The sequence below is a fragment of the Lactuca saligna genome, chromosome 7 (genome assembly GCF_052625555.1).
Source record: "Lactuca saligna cultivar CGN05327 chromosome 7, ASM5262555v1, whole genome shotgun sequence".
NCBI lineage: Eukaryota > Viridiplantae > Streptophyta > Magnoliopsida > Asterales > Asteraceae > Lactuca > Lactuca saligna.
The window spans coordinates 182,015,372-182,037,824 of NC_136423.1; the positions used below are offsets into that span (position 1 = coordinate 182,015,372).

Consider the following 22,453-nt stretch of genomic DNA (forward strand, 5'->3'; position numbering starts at 1 on the left):
GAGTAGCACACTTGAGCTTTTCTGTTCCTAAACTCATCTAAATTGCAGTCCTTGGTCAAGTGTGGACCACTACATCTCTCGCAACCCACTCTTATGGCATGTATTGACTGGTCCATTTAAGTTATCCTTCGATTCAAATTATTCAGCATAGCCATCACAGCTGCAATTTCTTCAGTTTGGGCCCCTCCACCGCCTTTGATTTCATCTTGCCTAGGGTTGTGTTATTCGCGAGAGTGCTTCGCAAATTCTTCAATCAACTCCTTGACCTCCCTTGGATTTTTCTTTGTCAACGGTCCTTGAGATTTAAGGAGTTGTCACTTCATAACGTTGACCCCATCATAGAAGATTGAGATCTCTTGTTGCACATTTAGATCATGCTGAGGGCAATTTCTAAGCAAGCCCTTGTACCGCCCCCATGCTTCGCATAATGACTCCCCCGTCTGTTGCTCAAAGTCGGCTATTGCCTTCTTGAGTTTGGCTATCTTGGATGGTGGGCAAAACTGGTCCAGGAATTGCTCACGCATTTGAGCCCAAGTGGTAATTGTACCCGGTGGAAGTGATTTTAACCACTCCTTAGCAGTTCCTTTGAAAGTGACGGGAAGCATCCTAAGCAAGACTGTGTTATTGTTGACATTTGGGACATTGAAGTAATTCACAATGTCGTTGACTTCATCTTGATTCTTAAAAGCATCCTCATGATCTTTCCCAAAAAATGGGATATCCTTCAGTGCGGTTAATATGTGCCCCTTCAACTCGAATGTGGCAGTGGCAGGTATTGCAGGTTGGACTAAACCGGGACCCACATCTTCTCGAATCTGCTTCTTGTAAGCTCCCATGGACATCTCTTCAATTGGTACCATCTCATTCCTTGGCTCGTTCTTTGGTTCACTCGTATGTTCTTCAGATTCCGGCTCCAGATTCGGTTTGGATGGATATTTGATCCAAGTGCTCAAGATTGCTCTTGTGCCTTGAGGATGAGCTTGACTCTCCTGTCTTCTTTCCCGACTTCCTTGAAAAAGCTGACTTTAATTCTTGCAGTAGCGTCTTTTTCTTGTGAATTGCAGACTCGGAATCTTCAAGTGGTGGCACCAAGGGTGTGTTTGAGCTTTTGGTCGTGAACTCCTGCAACTTAAACACAATAAAAAAAATGTAAAACTGAAATAGACAAAAAAATACTAAAAACTAAAAACTAAATTCTCAGAAACCACATCGTGGCGCGTATCTAGCGAAGTCGTGGACTCTGTGACTATTTTTTTTTACCTTGCTGAAAAATCAACTTTTTGCGGGTTTTACCCAAAAAAAAGGATCGATTAACTTAATGCAAATAAATAAGCTAATAAACTAAGTCGTTCCCTGGAAACGGTGCCAAAAATTTGATGTGCACAAAAGTACCCACTAATTTTAATATTTATAACCTAACAACTTAAACTAACTATGCACTTATAGGCAGTGTACCTAATCGGATTACAGTATAGCTTGGGTAAGTCGGGTGTCGATCACAGGGAACGGTGTTACTAATTAATCTACTTACTATTAAATTAACCTAATTATTAACAAGTTTAAAAGGGTTTTATCTGATTTTACAAGATCAGACGAACTTAACTCAAATTCAATAAGTAAACACACTCTTGTCTAGTTTGAATCAACATCTTCCTTATGGCTAGCTAATGATTATGGATTATTGAGTTGGTTTTAATTATATTAGTAATTTAGTTCTAACTTTACCAATAATCAACTAATTCATGTTAAACTATGTATGTTCACACACAATCAAACACATAACTAATTGTGAATGTAAATTTGCTATATAAGATTTGTTATATAAACGCAATTATAGTCACAATACACGTTCTCTAGCACAGCTAAGCTTATTTACTCTAATTACTAACTAAGATTGGTCAATCCTAGCTCTAACAATTCAATGTTTACTAAATCATTAGGTAAACAAGTTCATGCAGTTAATGGTCACTAAGCTACACAGAACATGCAATCAAGCAATTAGAGAAACAAACATAAGCATGTTAGGTAACACAAATCAAACACAAGAAATTTTACCAAATAAATAAATCCATAAAAATTAAGCTATTCATAAGTTGGAAGCTTCATCTAGCTAAACAAGAGTAGTTAGATTCAGCTGCTCATCATGGCAACTAACAAACTAACACAAATCAAAGTGATACAAAACATGTTCTTAATTAAGTAAAATATGGACCTTTTACTCTTTTTGGTGTTGAAAGCCTCTTCCCATAACCTTTCTTCTACTCCAAATCACCTTCTGGAGCTCCTTTCTTCAGCCAAAAAAGTTCTTCTTTGTAATGATCAAGAATGCTTAAATAGCCTCCAAAATCTCGCGCCACGTCGTGGCTATCCAGGCCACATCGTGGGCTCCAAGTTATCTTACCGGGCAAGGATTCCTCCATAATGCGATCTTTATCTTCTAGAATTCCCATGCCACATCGTGGCTGGATCTGCCACATCATCGGTTTAGTAATTTCCGTGGATTTATTCATCTCTTGTGTTCCAAGTCTCCCATGTTCTACATATTGTCACTTTTGGTCCCTCTCTTCGAAAATACGTTTAATTGACTGAAAATAACAATTTAAAGTCATAAGTACCATTATTCTAAACATATTATCAACTTATTAATAAAAATGTACTTAAATATCGCCTAAAAATAGGTATAAATATGGCAATATCAGTACCTATCTCAAGGAGAAAGTCAGACTACATGGTCTACCAATATATATTATCTCAGACTGAGATAGCAGATTCACTTCCAGATTTTGGGCAATCACCGTAAAGGTTCAAAGGTACCAAAATCAAAATGAGTAATGCATGTCATCCACAGACGGATGGCCAAAGTGAAAGAATAATACAAACTCTGGAAACATGCTTCATGCTTGTGTGATAGACTTTTGTAATGCATGGGATACTCACTTGCTACCAGTTGAGTTTTCATACAATAATAATTATCACACTAGTATAAAGGTTCTTTCATTCGAGGCCTTGTACGGGCATAAATGCCATTCTTTAATATGTTGGGCAGAAGTTGGAGATACTCGATTAGCTATGAGGCACACTAGAGATATTCTACACACTGGCCCTAAGATCATTCATGAAAAATGGAGAAGTGTGTCTCTAATGAGAATCTTGTCTTTCCTCTTGATGTGATCCATGTCAACACTAAACCTCACATCGTGAAGGAACCAATGGAGATCATGGATCGGGAACTCAAACGCCTCAAACAAAGTTGCATACCTATAGTAAAATTCAGATGGAACTCTCGTAGAGGACCAGAGTTTACTTGTGAACGTGAGGACCAGATGAAACAAAAGTATCCATAATTTTTCATTGATGTTCCCCCAACTACTGGAATGGAATAAGAGTAGAATAAAGTATCCTAGAACTTAATAATTTCGGGATAAATTTCCCTTAATGAGGAGGTAATGTGACATCCCGAAATTTAGGTCAAAGACTATGAACGACCAAGTTCACAGTAAATCTCTTGGTAATTTGACTCATTGAGTTTTAGTACATCTTATGTGAAATAAATGAATTCATTTCAAGTATTATAAGGTACCAGATGCTATCTTACTTCCAAATATGTAATTTGGCAAACAAATCAAACAACTCAAACTGCAACCTTAGGAATGTGTCTGAAAAACTAAAATTTCGTATTAAGTAGTTGTGAGTAATAAAAAGATTCTAATCTCGTAGTACATGTTTTCCTGTTTTCAAAATATAAAGAACATCCAAAACAAAGTTTGTATGCAAAATATACGACCGTTTTAATAATCCAAATCAGTATAATACTAATTTCTTAAAACCGCTAAAACTATTTCTATCCGTTGAGGAACTTGCACGCCTCAGATGGAAATTCCAAGAAAGCTTTTGGACTCAAGTCATAGTTTAATATTTAATTTCATACTTGAAATATTTTTAGTAAGAATATTTATAGAAATCGAAAAAGTTAGACGTTTTGAATAAGTAAATCGCGAAACCTTAAACTATTGATGTTGATATGATTTCAATTATTGGCAATATTTTCTAGAAATAATATATTATTATCCAATCCAGTTATTGTGAATCTTAATGAAGAGATAGCTCAAATTTTCTAAAATCATATACATCTATTTACATATATATGTGTGGGGAATTTATTTTTCAAAAATCTATTATGTATTTGCTATATTTTTTATAAACCCATATTGCATATGACAAATAGTCAATCATGTAATCACAATGCATATATGTTATATAATAAAAATTATATAACAACATTAAATATATAAATATTTATACATGTCATGTAATATTTCCAAATCCTAATTAATAGTATATACAACAAATTGGACACTGATTATGTAAAAATCTCGAAGCCTTTATATATCTCACAAACATACATAATAAACTCTTAATATGAGCATTTTGTACGTGTTATTGTCATAAAACATCTCAAACAAATACACACAATATTATTAAATCTGTAAGTGTATATAAAATATTCAAATTCAACCAAATCAATACATAAAATATACACATAATAAGCCTTTGCTTCAATTTTCACCAAAAAAAAAAAAAAAGAACACATAAAACATAAAAATCAATCAAAAATCAAATTAATTATGAGATAAAAACTAACAGCTAAGTTAGAGATTGCTTCCGCCTTGTGCTTCTTCTGTTTGTCCTTCGATTGCAACCATTCCATTTACTGATCATTCACTCAAAATGGATCTCAATGGTGCAACCAAATTATAGAGAAATCTGAGAAAATTTTACCCTAAGACTATCTTCAATCGATCACGGCTTCACCTCATATCTCTTCTTTCTTCTTCTTCTTCTTAATTTCCAGCCTAGAACACACCACTAAAGTGGGTGTTTTTGTGTCCAGTGCAAACACAAGAGCAACATCACCATCTTTCATTCTTCATTCCATTCCACGTCCAAAATCAAACCCAAACATACCCCAAAACTCCATTGATTTCTGTCAAAAAGAGAGAGAGAGAGAGAGAGAGAGAGAGAGAGAGAGAGAGAAGAAGAACCGGAAGCAACAGGACCCTCCATCTCCAACTCAATTTCGCACCACACAGCCGGACAGAAGCACAACCGATCGACAATCTCGGACTCCCCTGCGGACCTCCAGGAGTCCCATCGCACCTCGCTACCACAACCGAAACAAGCGACCGAGAGACTGCTTGAGGAGCCCGTCGCTGCACCCACCGAGACCACAATCAACCTCGCGTCATCTTCTCTCGTTCATTCGGCCTCGTCGAGCACGAAGACGCCACCCACTTCGCGAATCGACCGACGATACATCGCCGCCTGCGAGCTTCTTCTCCCTCCGTTCCTCATCGTGACCTGCGACGAGCAAGAGTCCGGATGTGGCGCCGCCGCTTCGTGCTTTTCTTCTCACCTTCTTCGTTCATCTGCCTTCAATCACTTGCCGCCTTTGTTCTATCTGCATTCGTTCATTCCGCTTTTTTCCTTTACTCGATCAGCAAATGACGAAGATGGGGGCTTAAAAGCCCTAATTTCATTTAGCTTGTGAAATGACCAAACTAACCTCTTTATTAAATCATTAAATCATGTATTCTCCAAACATTGAATCCATTTATTCAAAATAGCCCCTCCCATAGAGATCCTTAACAAAATCAATCCAATTCCCAAACTTAAATTTCATTTAAACCATTTCAGTCCCTCCCTAAGATGTCATACTTTGGTTAATTAAATTTCATATATATATATATATATATATATATATATATATATATATATATATATATATATATATATATATATATATATCATGTTGCCTTAACTTAAGTCTTGAAAAATATCATATTTCGTCATGACTCGTAAAAGATTAAAGCTTGACTTAGCCACCAATATGAGCAACATATAAATGCCCGAAACAAAAATTCTCTATATTTTTGCATAAGGCACGCCTAAGCGCCTCAAACCATCGACATTCCTCCTCCTAGCATAGAGTTTAAGATAGGTTTGATTACACCAACACAAAATAAATTTGTATCGCCCCATTTCCAAACAAGATGCTATTATTCTATAGATGTTTGGCTTTCATCATTATTCGATGTTTTTTTATCCTTTTCTAAATGTCCGAATGTGTTGCTATATTTTAGTTTACAAGGTTTGTATTAGGATTTATTTGATGCGTTAGCTGAAAAACTAACTTTTTTTTATGAGCTAGATTAGCAATAAGTTATCTCAAGCTAGCTTATCCATAAGCTATTTTTGTAGTCTCACCAAATTAGCTTAAAAAATAAACTAACTTATACGGGCCTTAGTGTTATTTATATTTGGGTAACTGGTTTGGTGTTTAATTAAAACATTTAAGAGGAAGCCAACTAGTTTGGGTGAGCAATATCTCCTCACATAGCTTAAAAAAATCATGTTGCCTTTTCGGGTCGACTTAGAAAGAAAAATAAAAGAAAAACAAAACCCTTTCACTAGAATGCTTAGGCAAATTTTGAAGTTCGGTATTTCACATATAATGTGTTAAAGGCTACTTAATTCATCATCTGGGCATTCTTAACGAGCGAAAAGCAAAAGTTTATGATTGTCTATTCATTAATGTAAACCTAGTAATTTATTTTGTGATATTCATTTGTAGAACTTGAATATAGGATCTTTAGGTAATCTTGACTAAAACTAATATATGATTAAAACGAGTTTAATTGAAACAAAAATGTTGGATGAAACCTAGACCTAACAAACGTGTTGAAATTTACTTTTAGTTTTTGAATTTGGGCCACTACAAATATATAATATTGAAAATATTTATAAAAATATGAATGAGTCATCTTCGAGTTGAAAGTCTTAACCCTAACCCTACCCGTCGTGTCGTGTCAACCCGTATACATAAACGGATTGAAATCTCTTACCCTAACCCGCTAACTTCGTGTCGGATTGTCATGTTGTGTCAATTATTCGTGGTCTAATGAAACCCAAAAGTTAAATATGAAGAGAAAGTTGAAAATGTTTTTTCTTTTCCATCCTAGGTGGAAAATTTTCGATTTTAAGGTTTCTTGGAATCTATTCAGGTTGAATTATTGTTGGGTTCATAATCTTGTTCAATAACAAAGAACGAGAAAATGGAAGTCTTATTCGGTTCTAATTATTTATATTCACTAGAGAAGTAGTAAAACTTGTTCATGGTTTGTTCAGTCGTTTGTCCATGTAATCAAGTTCTAAATATTTTTTTATGCTATCTATATTGCAAATTATGATTTTTTTTTTTAATTCATGCATGGCATAGGATGTGCATTGATTTTTATATTATAACATAAACATATTATGTATTGAAATTGTCGATTTTGTTTAGGCGGGGAATATGTTGCTTATATTTATCTTTATGTTTGATATTATTATTATTATTATTATTATTATTATTATGTGGTTCGTTTAAAAGTATATTTTACAACATTTATAATACATTCAAATAACATAAAAATCCATCGACTTATATTTTGATACTATCTAATATAATTCATAGTTTATAAACTTTACTTTTACTTTTATAATATCCAATATATATTATAAGTTTTTGTATAACATTAATATAATCTACTTTTCTTATATAAAATAATATTTGTTGGATAAAATAAGAAATAAGTTGTTTTGAATGAGAAATTAATAAACAATATTGAACTAATAAACTTTGTATTACACTATTTATATTACACCAAAACATCCAAGGTTTCATATATTAACTTTCAAATATTAAACATTGAAATTAAGAATGAAGTCATACAAAATATATCATTATACATAAACTTCATCAAGAGTTTTAAAATAAGCCGATTAGTAAATATGATATTTAATTTTAATTACATATTTTGCAAGGCATCCGTTTGACATTATGTTCGTGCGTCGAGAATCATATTCCTTAATTTGTACCCAAAAAATTAAGGTGAATAGGAATATAAAATAGATATTACTAAACATTAATATAAATAATTAAAAAGGGTATGTAGATCTTCTACCACCGGTTAAAGACAACATACCTCTCTAGTCGTATCGATTCCTATATGAAATTGAAGTAGTCATTCTATGTACATAATGTTTTCTAATTACATAAACAAATATGAGTAACCAAGCATAAAAATGTTATCTTTATGTAGGAAAAATATTTTAGTTAACTAACAAATTAAATAATATAAGTTTAAGAGTTATGATTTTTAAAACATTAATATTTTTACTAATCAATCAATTAAGTAACACGTGTTGAAATTTTTACAATCATTATTAGAAAGCATTTGAAATATTAGATTTTAAATGAATTTTGGTTGAAGTGTTTTGACCTCTATTATAATATATATATATATATATATATATATATATATATATATATATATATATATATATATATATATATATATATATATATATATGGAAAGTATAACATATATATGAGTTTTAATTAATTATCTTTTTGAAACAGTATAATTACAAAAAAATATATATATATATATATATATATATATATATTTTTTTTTTGATATTTCCCTATATAACATATGAATATATGATAAATATATTAACGATTAAACCACAATATACAACGAGTGTATTACAATAATCAAAAAACGAAGAAAATATAAAAAGGAATTAGTATAACAAACTTACAAATTAAAAGTTTTAATATAATAACATATCTCCAAAAGTAGTCATAAGACCTCAACCCAACACAAAAACCTTTAAGTTAGCAATGTTATAGTAAACTTTCCACTAAATGCTAATTAAACGTAATATAAATTATAAAACTTTTAAGTGTTAAATCATAATTAAGAAACTTTTTGCGTTGCATTAGTTAAAAAAGGGGGTTTCAAATTAATGTGGTTTGAGGAAGTTAAAAAAAATGGTTTCAAATTCATGAGATTCAAGAAAATATGCTAGCTTTATAAGTATGTATGATTTTATATAATTCTATAAATTTTTTTTCCTACAACGCACTGAACTATATAAAATTTAGTGGAATATATTTAAATATTTATTTAAGAATTAGTAAATTTTATTTTTCCTAGCGAAGGGTTTAGTAGTAGCCATCAAACTCATAAGTTTATTAAATGTCAAAACAACATTGCACAATAATATGGTTTTATCCATGGAATGACATCTAAGCTTAATAGCTTATTCAACTTTCTCATTGAATTGTTCATTATAAATGCTATAACATTCACTATTTTTGTTTATCCATACTGCTCCTTTACCAAATAACAAATTAACTGATCGAGGAAACAAGTAGATCCTTGGTTAATTTTGATTATGGAAAGTACTTTTTCCTTTGATTGTGAATCGATAAGCAAAAACATGGAAAACTTTAGACATAGCTTTTATACTCTATTTTAAATGTTTAGTGGAGATGTCCATAAACATTTATATTTTTTTAAAACAAATATAAATATTTGTAGGTTTAAGTATCAATAATACTTAATAACATTCTTTTAGATTTTTAAAGACTTTTAAAAATTCAAATATAATAAATAATACTTTATTTTTGACTAAATTACACGAATGGTCCCTATGTTTTCGGGTAAATTATGCGTTGGGTCCCTAACATATTTTTTTTAACTCGGAAGGTTTCGACTGTTTGTTTTTGTTACGCGTTTGGTCCATGTCTTACCTAAAAAGAATATTTTGCCATTGAATTTTTAATTTATTTAAATAAACACACCCTCAACCTCATCCCTCTCATCTTACCTTACCTACCCTATCATTCTTTGCTATTTAAATAATTCTTTTTAGGTAAGGCAGTGACCAAACGTGTAACAAAAACAAACAGTAGAGACCAAGCGCATGACAAAAACAGACAATAGGGACCTTCCGAGATAAAAAAAATAAGTTAGGGACCAAATGCACAAATCATCCCAAACCATAGGGACCATTCATGTAATTTACTCTTTATTTTTATGTTATTGGGGTATTCAGGTTTTCTAATGAAGATAATATATCTATTTCTTTTATAAATCACTTCCATTTTCAGTGTCATAGTGGAAAATTTATCATAGGATGTATCATTTAGGGTTTGTGTGTGTGTGCATGTGTGTGTATATATATATATATATATATATATATATATATATATATATATATATATATAATCCTTATATATTGAGGATAAAATTACGAAAATGGTCCCTATGATTGTCAAAATTATATATATATATATATATATATATATATATATATATATATATATATATATATATATAATCCTTATATATTGAGGATAAAATTGCGAAAATGGTCCCTGTGGTTGTCAAAATTATATGGTTCTGGTTCAAAAAAGTTTGGTGATGCATCGGTGGTCCAATTACGGATACCTTGTGTGGTTTTGGTCTCTATGGTTGATATTTTGTTGTGCTTTTAGTCCATACCCCACCTAAAATGAGTACTATGCCCCTAAATTAGTTATTTTTATTTATTTTATATTTTTTTATTATTATTTTAAATACAAAAAAAACTAAAATAAATCCCATCCCACCCCACCTAATTCATCACTCCTACCAATCTCTCTCAAGAAACACAAACATATCGTCTCCACCAAAAACAATTCCACTTCATGACCACCCTGACTGCCACAACCGTCCACTACCACCACCTCCATCTTCACCTAGATTTTAGATGAAGTTGTCCCAAATACCATGAAAAATCCAAGCTTCAAGAATAATGTGTAGAAATACAATCAAATGAGTGTTGATTTACAATATTTGAATTCAGGTAACAATTTCCCATCTCAAATCCCAACAAGAAACAGAGTTGCTTGATACATAGTTGTTGGAGACACCTCACTTGAGCCGATTTTCACATTCCGATCACCATCATTAATCAACACCATCACTCTCCGGTTGTTTGGGATCTATAAATGAACTTCATCACCTAGTTAGGGTTCTTAGATCTAGCCTTTCTATTTCTTCGTTGAGTTCAATTCCGAACATACTCTCCCCTTCTTCAGCGGGTTCGATTCCACCTATACTTCACCCTCTATTCCTTTCTCAGGCGTGAGTAATGTTAATATATAGTAAATTGAATATTCTCTGACGAGTTCGATTCCGACTGTACATCTGTTAAGTTTGTCCCTTCAATGGGGAAAAGGAAACCTACAACTCAGCCTCTCATTCCATTGTTCTAAAACCTGCAACTCGAAGAAGATAATGGTGAATCGATTTTGCTTCACGATTTTAGATCTACCACCATTAACGTCATCCGTTGATTTTAGATCGAGGTATATGTATTTTAAAGTATAAAATGTTTCTTTGTTTCCTCACACATAGGGAGTGGCGTGGGAGGTGTACCAGATGTTAGGGACGACAACTTTGCACTCATCGATGACGTAGGGAAGAGATGTCTTGACAGGTGAAGGGGGAGGGGGAGGGGAGGGGAGATGTGAAGGGGGAGATTATCAACGATAGAAGGCTTTTGTAGAAGACACCGATGATGTTGAAGGGTTTTTTATAAAGGTTGTAAACAAAGGAAGGGAAAATGAATATAGTGGGTGGGTGGGCCTTTTCTTATTCTTAATTAATTAAAAACAATTGAAGAAATATATATATATATATATATATATATATATATATATATATATATATATATATATATATATATATATATATATATACATTGAGTTTTTTTTTTTCTTTTTTTTTTTTTTTTTTTTCTTTTTTTTTTTTTTAGGTTAAGTTACACCTCCTTTTCTCCTAAAAATACATTGTGTTTTTCATTTTTTTCAATTTAACTCTTTTAGGAGGTCTACCGTAATCGTCCGGTTTATATATATATATATATATTGGAAAAACACAAAAGAAAAAACATTCACATGTAACAAACTTTTTCAGTTTGGCTATAAGTTCTTATGTTCTCCTTATTGTTGTTGCTTATAGTATTTTTGTTATATGGTTTTTAACATTAAAATTTAAAGGAAACGTTTAAGTTTTAACATTAAAATTTGGAGGATTTTCAAATATTGTAACATGTGAATAGCAACTATTTAGTCTTACTTGGGAAAATTTTCAAACATGCTGAACATTCATTATTAGATTAGATCTGAAATATAAATTAGTGTTAGAAAGTTGATTTTTGTCTGTTTCTTTGAAAAATCTTAAGATATCATGCCAACCTATGCCAATCTAAACCGTTGCTTTTCATTTGCTACAATCTTTGAGACTCCTGCAACTTGAAATATATTATGATATTCATTATACTAATAAAAATTTAACACGATAGTTTTTCTAATTGTTTGAACAAATAGATGTTTCCTTTATATTTTAATGTTGACAACCATTAAGACTATTATAAACAAAAAGAATAACATGGAGTCAAAAAAAAGTTAGTTCAAATGAAAACAAATTGAGTTACAAAGGATTGTAATTGCATTATTATTGATGAAACCACTTATAAGATTGAAAATGGTTCTAACTAAGAAAACATGAAAGTTGGAAATGGATTTAAAAAAAATTGTCAATGAGGATTTTTTTGGTAGAAAAAAAAATGTATAAATTCAGAATATTGTCCATAAACATGTTAAAAGAGCCAAATCAAAAAAAATTGAATAGACATAATGTTTTAAACGGAAAATGTGATGTTTAATCAGAAGAAAATCTGTATACATATATATATATATATATATATATATATATATATATATATATATATATATATATAGTCTTTTATAATATATACAATACACACACATACATACATACAAACATACGTATATAATCATCTATATATATATATATACATACATACATACATAGACACACACACACACACACATATATATATATACGTGTGTTTGTGTATGTATATGTATGTATGTATGTAGATGCTAGGAACACATGAACCTAGCCATATATATGTTTGTGTGTATGCATGTATGTATGTTTGTATGTATGTAGAGAGAGAGAGAGAGAGAGAGAGAGAGAGAGAAATTAATTAAAAAGAAAATATAAAAGTAAATTAGCCAAAAGTAGTCTTAAATGTATATTGAAAGGCCATTATTGTATAGACTATGTTGTGTGGGTATAACGCGATGGCATTATGCCTACGTTATGCGCCTTATAACACATGAAAGCCACTCCTACCCCCTTTTGTAATGTTATGGATTGTCAATAAACTACCATCCAATAATGGGAAGAAATGTAACTGTTGAAGGGTTTTATGTGGGTATATGAATTTTTTAATACAATTTTACCTATATAAATACCATTCTCTTGTCATATAAAACATCTTCAAGAAAAGAATTCTATTTCTCAATATTATTACTATCATTTTTAAAAAATGGAGCAACCCCCAAACATACCACCAACCAACTAAAACATAAAACACACCTCGACATGAAAAACCTTTATATATAAACATTTTACTTATGTGGTTTTCACAATACGATCAAGATTTTATGAATTCTCCCAATCATACCTTCAAAAGCGTAATCCAAAGTTTTCCAAAACTACCATATCAATAAAAATCATATCCAAACCCTTCGTTCCAACAATCATCTTTTCAACACCCACAATTCTATCATTAAAATTTCAACAAAATTCATCTCAACAACCACCATTTCAATCATCCCAACAACCGCCAATTCAATCATTCCAAGAAGAAAATGTACCGGAAACCCAACAAGACGAACGAACAAAGGCAAAAAAGTCAACCCCCACCAAGGTCCTAAAAGTTGGACCCAAGACGAAGAAGAGACGTCAGTTTGCACTTCGATTGTCATCTCCTCCGATGAATTTAAAGGGAACAACCAAACCAATGTTAGTTTTTTGGAATAGGTTGTTCTTCATTTCAATAATGCCATTGGTTCGAGTAACCATTAGAACAAAGATGCTCTTACCAGAAAATAACATTGAAAATCAGTATTTAAAAATTTAGTGGTATCTAAACAATCTTTACGATAAATACAAGAGTTGTAGAAACAAAATTGACATTTATAATACGAAGCTTCAAAGACATGAACTTGAATGTAACCAGAAGCCTTTTATGTTGTTAGGTGCATTTCATGCACCTATTTTTCTTGTTTATTTCCATACTTTCATTACATTTTACTTCCTAATTGTTACCTTTAGTTAACTAATTAGGTACTTGCATGTTTTATGCATAATGTCTGGTACTTCGCTATTTTTGATTTATTTTGTAGGCATTATGGAGCATGGTGCAGTGGGAAAATGGAGGAGAGCATGGAGCTGTGATGACGGAGCTTGGAGCATTGGAGCATTAAGAGAAGATGGGTTGGTGGTGTCGCAGAAGAAACTTGAACACATAACCCGATTCGTTGTGTTTCTTATGTTTGTTCTTTTCATCATATATTTGCACAACACGATTTGGGTCGCATTTAGACATAAGACGGATCAAACTTTAAAGTTTGATTGAAGGTTTAGCAAAAAAAAAAGATAAAGAAAAGCACATCCTGATTCAACCATGCTAAAAGCACATGGTTAAAACACATGGCTATACGGAAAACACATGGTCATGCTAAAAATGCATGGTCCTGATTCTGACCATGCATTTCATCCATGAGCACGTGAGCAATTACTTCTTTTACTTAAAAGGAGGAAATCAATAATTTTACACATACAAGCAGTTTTTGAGAGTAGAGGAGGTGATTTTGGGAGCTTTTGAAGATTTATAATCATTACAAACATCTTTAATTTCAATTTGTAAGAATTAAACTTTTCATTTCCATCTTTTTGATTGATTTATTATTAGCCATGTGTGGCTAACAAACCTCAATTTCTAGTTCTTGTTCAAAACATGTTGATTGTTTGATTTGATACATATGGCTTGATGTTTGATTTATGATTCTATTTCAATGATTATGTTCTTGTTTAAACTAGAATCGTTGAATTTGATTTATATTTGATTGACCACTTATATGAATTGAGTTCTTGTGTAGTTAATTACCTTTTAGGGCACCTAATCGGTCTATAAAGTAAATGATTGGTAACAAACAATAGGTTTTCTTATTGTAGAACATAGATCACATGTTATCACACTTTTGAGCATATGAGAAGAAATGAATATTGTTAGGAAGCGTGTAAAAAGTTTGATGCGGTTTTTCAATACAATCTAAGATTGTGTTTAGGTTGAATTAGTAAAGCTATGTCTAGTCAAAAAGAGTTTTTTGATAGATAATTTGGTAAGAAAGAGGTATTAGATCATGTTAGTATCTTTCAATACTAACTTAGAATAACAATCATGAATCACATCAAGTCGTAATCAACTTAAATGAAAACATTGAGAACTAGAACTGGAACCATTTTAAGACTTTGTTTTACAAATCTATTTAATTTTTCTACATATTTTCAAAGTAGATTGTTATTTACATTATATAACCCCCCCCCCCCCCCCATTTGTGACTAAACTACCTTATGCAAAGAGGTATAAACTTTTTTCTTGTACTTATGAGGATCGACCTTACTTGCCTTGTATTACTTTCTAGTGCATTATAGCCAGTGGCGAAGCACCACCGATTTTGCACCTCACAGCGGAACAGAAGCACCACCGATCGATTATCCCAGACTCCCTTTCAGACCTCCCGGAGTCCCTACGCACCTCGCTACCACATCCGAATCAAGCGGCCGAAAGACTACTGGAGCAGCCCCTCGCTTGACCCACTGATACCACAATCCACCTCGCAGCATCTTCACTTATTCCCTCAGCCTCTTGGACCACAAAGATGCCTCCCACTTCGCGAATCGACCGGCGAAACCTTGCTGCCGGCGAGCTTCTTCTTCCTTCGGTCCTGTTCGTGACCTGTGATGATCAAGGGCCCCGATGCAACGCCTACGTTTTGTGCTTGTGTTCTCAAAATCTTCATTCATCTGCCTTCGATCACTTTTCACCTTCATTCTATCTACATTCGTTCATTTTGTTTCTTTTCTTTACTCTATCAGCAAATGGTGAAGACGGGACTTAAAATCCCTAATTTCATTTAGCTTGTGAAATGACCAAACTAACCTCGTTATTAAATCATGTATTCAAAATCAGTCCCAACCCCAAACATTGAATCCATTTATTCAAAACAGCCCCTCCCATGAAGATTCTTAACAAAATCAATACAATTCCAAACTTAAATTCCATTTAAACCATTTCAGTTCCTCCGTTGAATTATTTTAACCAAAGGAGTCCTAATTTGGTTAATTAAATTACCAAACATCCCCAATTTAAATTTGTTACGAAATGGTCCGAGAGTATTTCAATGTTCAAGAATGATTCCTTTGCGGTTTCTCACGTCAAGCTTTTCAAAAGAAACCGAATTCGAATAACTTTAACTCATGCTTCAAGGGTGAGTGCTTATTGCCCGTTTTTAATATTTCTAATTATTTCTAGGGAGAATACATGTGCCTATATACTTCATTTATACAAACAACTTATCGTTTTATGTGAAAATACAATAATCATAGTTTATAAAAATGTTATTTAACAAGGTAACATATTGCCACAACTTGGAATTCTAATGCTTTTGTAAACATTAAAAATGATAACATTTGTGCCTAAAACTTGAAAATATGCATGGTGTTTATTCAATAACACAAGATTTGCATGAATCACCCTATGCAAACACTTTTAATAGTCAACAAAAAATTGGAAACCCTAAAAATCACGGTTTAAATCCATTGAGGACTAGGATTTCCTTATTGGGCCTAATGGACCAATAAGCTTCCAATTTGACTACTTTGGGCATAGAACCCTTAAATGGGCCCTAATTGGACCCACTTTCATGAAACTTAACATTTTGGGCTATAATGGACCTAAAATGGATTAGTTTACCTTTGATACGCCTTATGGGACCATAACTAGCCTAGTTAACCTTGTTGGGCAATAACTAATCTAATTAGCCCTAATGGGCCACAAACCTAATCATTTATGCTAATTGGGATGTGAACCACCCTAAGGGCCCAATGGGCCGAAAACTTCTTTATGGGCCTCAAAAACTTCGAACCAAGATAAGTAGTGGGCGAAATTGATCTATTTGTGCCTCCTAGCCCAAGATTTCGGCCCAAGATAAAAAACAAAACTAATATGGAAGACATTATGGTGCCACCTCATAATCTCATGGTGGTTCTCCATGCAAATACCCCCTAAACAAATAAGCAAATTACATACATCTATGCATCTATCACATCTTCATCTCTCCTCTCCCCTCTCTTCTTTTACCTTTGGCCGAGAGTACCAACACCCACACACATAATGCATTCTCAAACATTTCCAAATTCTCTCAAGAACATCCTTTTCTCCATCCAAATTTTCGAAGAATCTAGGGTGCTTCCAAGAAGATCCTTCACTTATATCACCATCATTGGTAAGTTAGTGCTAAATATAAGTCTTTCTTTCCATTCTTAAGCTAGAAATACTCCTTATATGACTTCATTTGGTGATCATACTTCCTAGAAAACCTTATAGTTCGAAAATTCTCTTCTAGGAAGTGTCTATTGTCGAAAACCACATCATCTTCTTCCAATCCTTCTTAAAAAATGTGAGTAACTAAGCAATATGATTTCATACCCCCTATTTTCGATTTTTACATGTTTTGTGGGGAGAATACAAGTACTATGTGTTGATCTATATGTGTATGCTTGTTATATGTGATTTCTTTGGTTTATGTTGTGAAAATATGATATTATTTACTAAATCTCGAAATCTATGGCTAAATTGTGAAGGATACATGAAAAAATAACATAATAAACAACTTACTTAAAATATCTAAGGGTCTTTAAGCTCAAGAAGTGAAAACAAAGTACAAATCCTTATAAGTTTCATTTTTGCAAAAATAACAAAGATTTGGGTAAAATATGACATTTTCGGTTCTGTAAGGATAAAATGGTATTATTCACATAAAAATATGACTTTTATGAAAATAACACTTTTCTAGGGGTCAAAAACATAAATTTTTGCTTATTGGGCTTTAATTTGGGCCTCATGAGTTTTTGGGCCCAACGTTGCGAAAAATGAAATTTTGAGGGAATTAAGTGGAAAACCTAACAAACTATGAGTCTAAAATGTAAATAAACTATTTCATGGGCTGAAAATGACTTTGATGGAAGAATTGGACTAAAAATGCAAAGTTTTTGATTTTGGGGTCAAAATTGTAAAATTATGGAATTTGAGCCAAAAATATAAACATTCTACAATTAAAGGTTGGAAACGAAAAATATAATAGTTTTGGGCTGAAATTATTATTTAAATAAAGTTTGGGTCAAAAATGTTAAGAAAAATGGTTTAACGACCAAAAATGTCAACTTCATAAAAAGGGACTAAAAGTGCCATTTTTATAGATAAAGGGGCTGCAATGGTCAAATTAAATGTTTTGGGCTAAATACAAAAATATTAAATTATTGGGTTATAAATATTAAGTTTATAACGCATGGTTATATATATATATATATATATATATATATATATATATATATATATATATATATATATATATATATATATAACCAAAGCTTCGGTATAAATCAAACGTTAAGATACTTTTTTAACATTGCGAATAAACATTTAGCATACAACAAATACCTACACTACGAATTTAAACTCGATAAACCATAAATGATTTAATGGTTAGTCCCAAAAATCTTATGTTTGTTCTATTGAGTCTTTGTAGCCCAATATCATGATTATTTGGCCCAATATATTCCAACATGTTTATCGGGTCTTGGTGATCCAATTGCACGCCCAATAGGTCTTTATCAACTTTAACATGCTATTAGGCCTTAGTGGACCATTTCCATTGCTAATAAGACCCTAAACATTCATAAAATGCTTAAGGGGCTATAACGTGTCCGTAGCATACTCGACAGTCTATAATAACATACATATTTAGTGGACCACCGTTGTCCTCTTTCATGTCTGTTTGGCTTACTTCATATTCACGTAATCATCATTCGGGTTGTAAAACAAGGATATTCAATTTCATGGGATTTAGTGAGAAATAACGGGTGACACCAATAAGTGTCGGTCGTAGTCTTTAGTTATAACCAGAGTTTCCTGGAGGGAGAGCGAGAGTTTGTGTATAGATCTATACGGGGGTGACTCCCCCACACCTGAGTTGTTCGCTACAGTTAGACTCGGCCAGTCTAGGGTGACAAAATCTTGATCAAAACCAGCATCCGATAAAATGCCAAGACATGCAAATTAGTCATTATTATGCATGGTTATAACGACTCACATAGAGATCCATTACCATCCAAGTAATCATGGGAAATCATATTCATACGTTGTAATGATACAATAATACAAATCTATTATACTATTTATATCGGAAAACATCGGGTTTCCCGGGGGAACAACATTATTCACTCCTACATACATCAAATATAATACAAGGATCAATTTGAATAACAATCACTTTTACATGTCTTGAAATCACATACATATGCACTTATGGGATCATCACATCTTTTTCGTAAACAGCTTTTGTACAGAAAATATCAAATTTTATGAGTTTTACAAACAATACAAACTAGTTTTATATCAAACATGCTTATGAACTCACCAACATTATATATGTTGATGTTTTCAAAATAACTTTATTCTCAGGAAATCGTTAGACCGAAGAACCTCCAGGTGTGTTTCAGGGAATTTCGTTTGTGATTTTTTAATCATCAGAAAGTTTACGTTCTGAAATATTCCATGTAAACAATGTACTTGATGTGAACAGAGTCAGTTGTAATGTATTAATGCACGGTGATGTTTATGTTTTGTTTCATGTATATTCATTGTGATGATATTTCAATTTAAGTCACACGAACCCCCATACGTTTCCGCCATCTAGTTCGGGGGTGTGACACATATCGTTACAAATAAACTAGTATATACTTTTTGTATATGTATTGTTAGATGCCATTTTATGCATCTTTTAAGGTAGTTTTTATTATCACTTAGCTTCATTTTTTTTACAATTGCATGTCATTTGTTTCAATAATGTTCAGCTTAGGTCTTTTATCAAAAGAAAACATGTGAGGTATGGACAAACAGTTCGACCTCAATGAAGACGGAATACAATATTTTATGAAGAAAATTTAGACCCCAAAGTTTGGTGAAGTTAGGAGCACACTCTTAGATGAAGCTTGTAAATCGAGATATTCAGTACATCCTGGATCAGATAAGATGTATCTCGATCTCAATAAGCTTTATTGGTGGCCCAACATGAAGGAAAAGATTTCCATCCATGTCAATAAATGCTTGATTTTCTCCAATATCAAAACAGAGTACCAAAAGCCATAAGGACTAGTACTAAAACCATCAAGCCTGTAATAGAAATCGGAACAAATAAGCATGGACCTCATAACAAAGGATCCATAAAAATCAAGCAATTATGACACCATTTGGATAGTGGTTGGCCGTTTGACTAAGTAAGCCCATTGCTTAGCCATCTAAGAAACTGACAAGATGGAAAAACTCACCAATACCTATCTCAAGGAGAATGTCAGACTACATGGTCTACCGATATATATTATCTCAGACCAAGATAGCAGATTCACTTCCAGATTTTGGGAAATCACCGTAAAGGTTCAAAGGTACCAAAATCAAAATGAGTAATGCATATCATCCACAGACGGATGGCCAGAGTGAAAGAATAATAGAAACTTTTGAAACATGCTTCATGCTTGTGTGATAGACTTTTGTAATGCATGGGATACTCACTTGCTACCAGTTGAGTTTTCATACAATAATAATTATCACACTAGTATAAAGGTTGTTCCATTCGACGCCTTGTACGGGTGCAAATGCCATTCTTTTATATGTTGGGCAGAAGTTGGAGATACTCGATTAGCTATCAGGCATGCTAGAGATATTCTACACACTGGCCCTGAGATCATTCATGAAAAATGGAAAAGTGTGTCTCTAATGAGAATCTTGTCTTTCCTCTTGATGTGATCCATGTCAAAACTAAACCTCACATCGTGAAGGAACCAATGGAGATCATGGATCGGGAACTCAAACACCTCAAACAAAGTCGCATACCTATAGTAAAATTCAGATGGAACTCTCATAGAGGACCAGAGTTTACTTGTGAACGTGAGGACCAGATGAAAGAAAAGTATCCATAATTTTTCATTGATGTTCCCCCAACTACTAGAATGGAATAAGAGTAGATTAAAGTATCCTAGAACTTAATAATTTCGGGATAAATTTCCCTTAATGAGGAGGTAATGTGACATCCCGAAATTTAGGTCAAAGACTATGAACGACCAAGTTCACAGTAAATCTCTTGGTAATTTGACTTATTGAGTTTTAGTATATCTTATGTGAAATAAATGAATTCATTTCAAGTATTATAAGGTACCAGATGGTATCTTACTTCCAAATATGTAATTTGGCAAACAAATCAAACAACTCAAACTGCAACCTTAGGAATGTGTCTGAAAAACTGAAATTCCGTATTAAGTAGTTGTGAGTAATAAAAAGATTCTAGTCTCATAGTACATGTTTTCCTGTTTTCAAAATATAAAGAACATCCAAAACAGAGTTTGTATGCAAAATATACGATCGTTCTAATAATCCAAATCAGTATAATACTAATTTCTTAAAACTGCTAAAATTGTTTCTATCCGTTGAGGAACTTGCACGCCTCAGATGGAAATTCCAAGAAAGCTTTTGGACTCAAGTCGTAGTTTAATATTTAATTTCATACTTGAAATATTTTTAGTAAGAATATTTATAGAAATTGAAAAAATTAGACGTTTTGAATAAGTAAATCGTGAAACCTTACACTATTGATGTTGATATGATTTCAATTATTGGCAATATTTTCTAGAAATAATATATTATTATCCAATCTAGTTATTGTGAATCTTAATGAAGAGATAACTCAAATTTTCTAAAATCATGTACATCTATTAACATATATATATATATATATATATATATATATATATATATATATATATATATATATGTGGGGAATGTATTTTTCAAAAATCTATTATGTATTTGCTATATTTTTTATAAACCCATATTGATATGACAAATAGTCAATCATGTAATCACAATGCATATATGTTATATAATAAAAATTATATAACAACATTAAATATATAAATATTTATACATGTCATGTAATATTTCCAAATCCTTATTAATAGTATATACAACAAATTGGACACTGATTATATAACAATGCATACATGTTATATAATAAAAATTATATAACAACATTAAATATATAAATATTTATACATGTCATGTAATATTTCCAAATCCTAATTAATAGTATATACAACAAATTGGACACTGATTATGTGAAGCCTTTATATATCTCACAAACATACATAATAAACTCTTAATATGAGCATTTTGTACGTGTTATTGTCATAAAACATCTCAAACAAATACACACAATATTATAAAATCTATAAGTGTATATAAAATATCCAAATTCAACCAAATCAATCTTACAAATCAATACATAAAATATACACATAAT

General features: G+C 32.0%; 1 non-coding gene across 1 annotated transcript; it reads left to right on the top strand.

The window, feature by feature from the left end:
* Nucleotides 1-369: 369 nt before the first annotated feature.
* Nucleotides 370-476, top strand: LOC145007696 (small nucleolar RNA R71). Its single transcript, XR_013663068.1, has one exon. It is a non-coding gene; the product is annotated as a small nucleolar RNA R71 (small nucleolar RNA).
* Nucleotides 477-22,453: the final 21,977 nt, after the last annotated feature.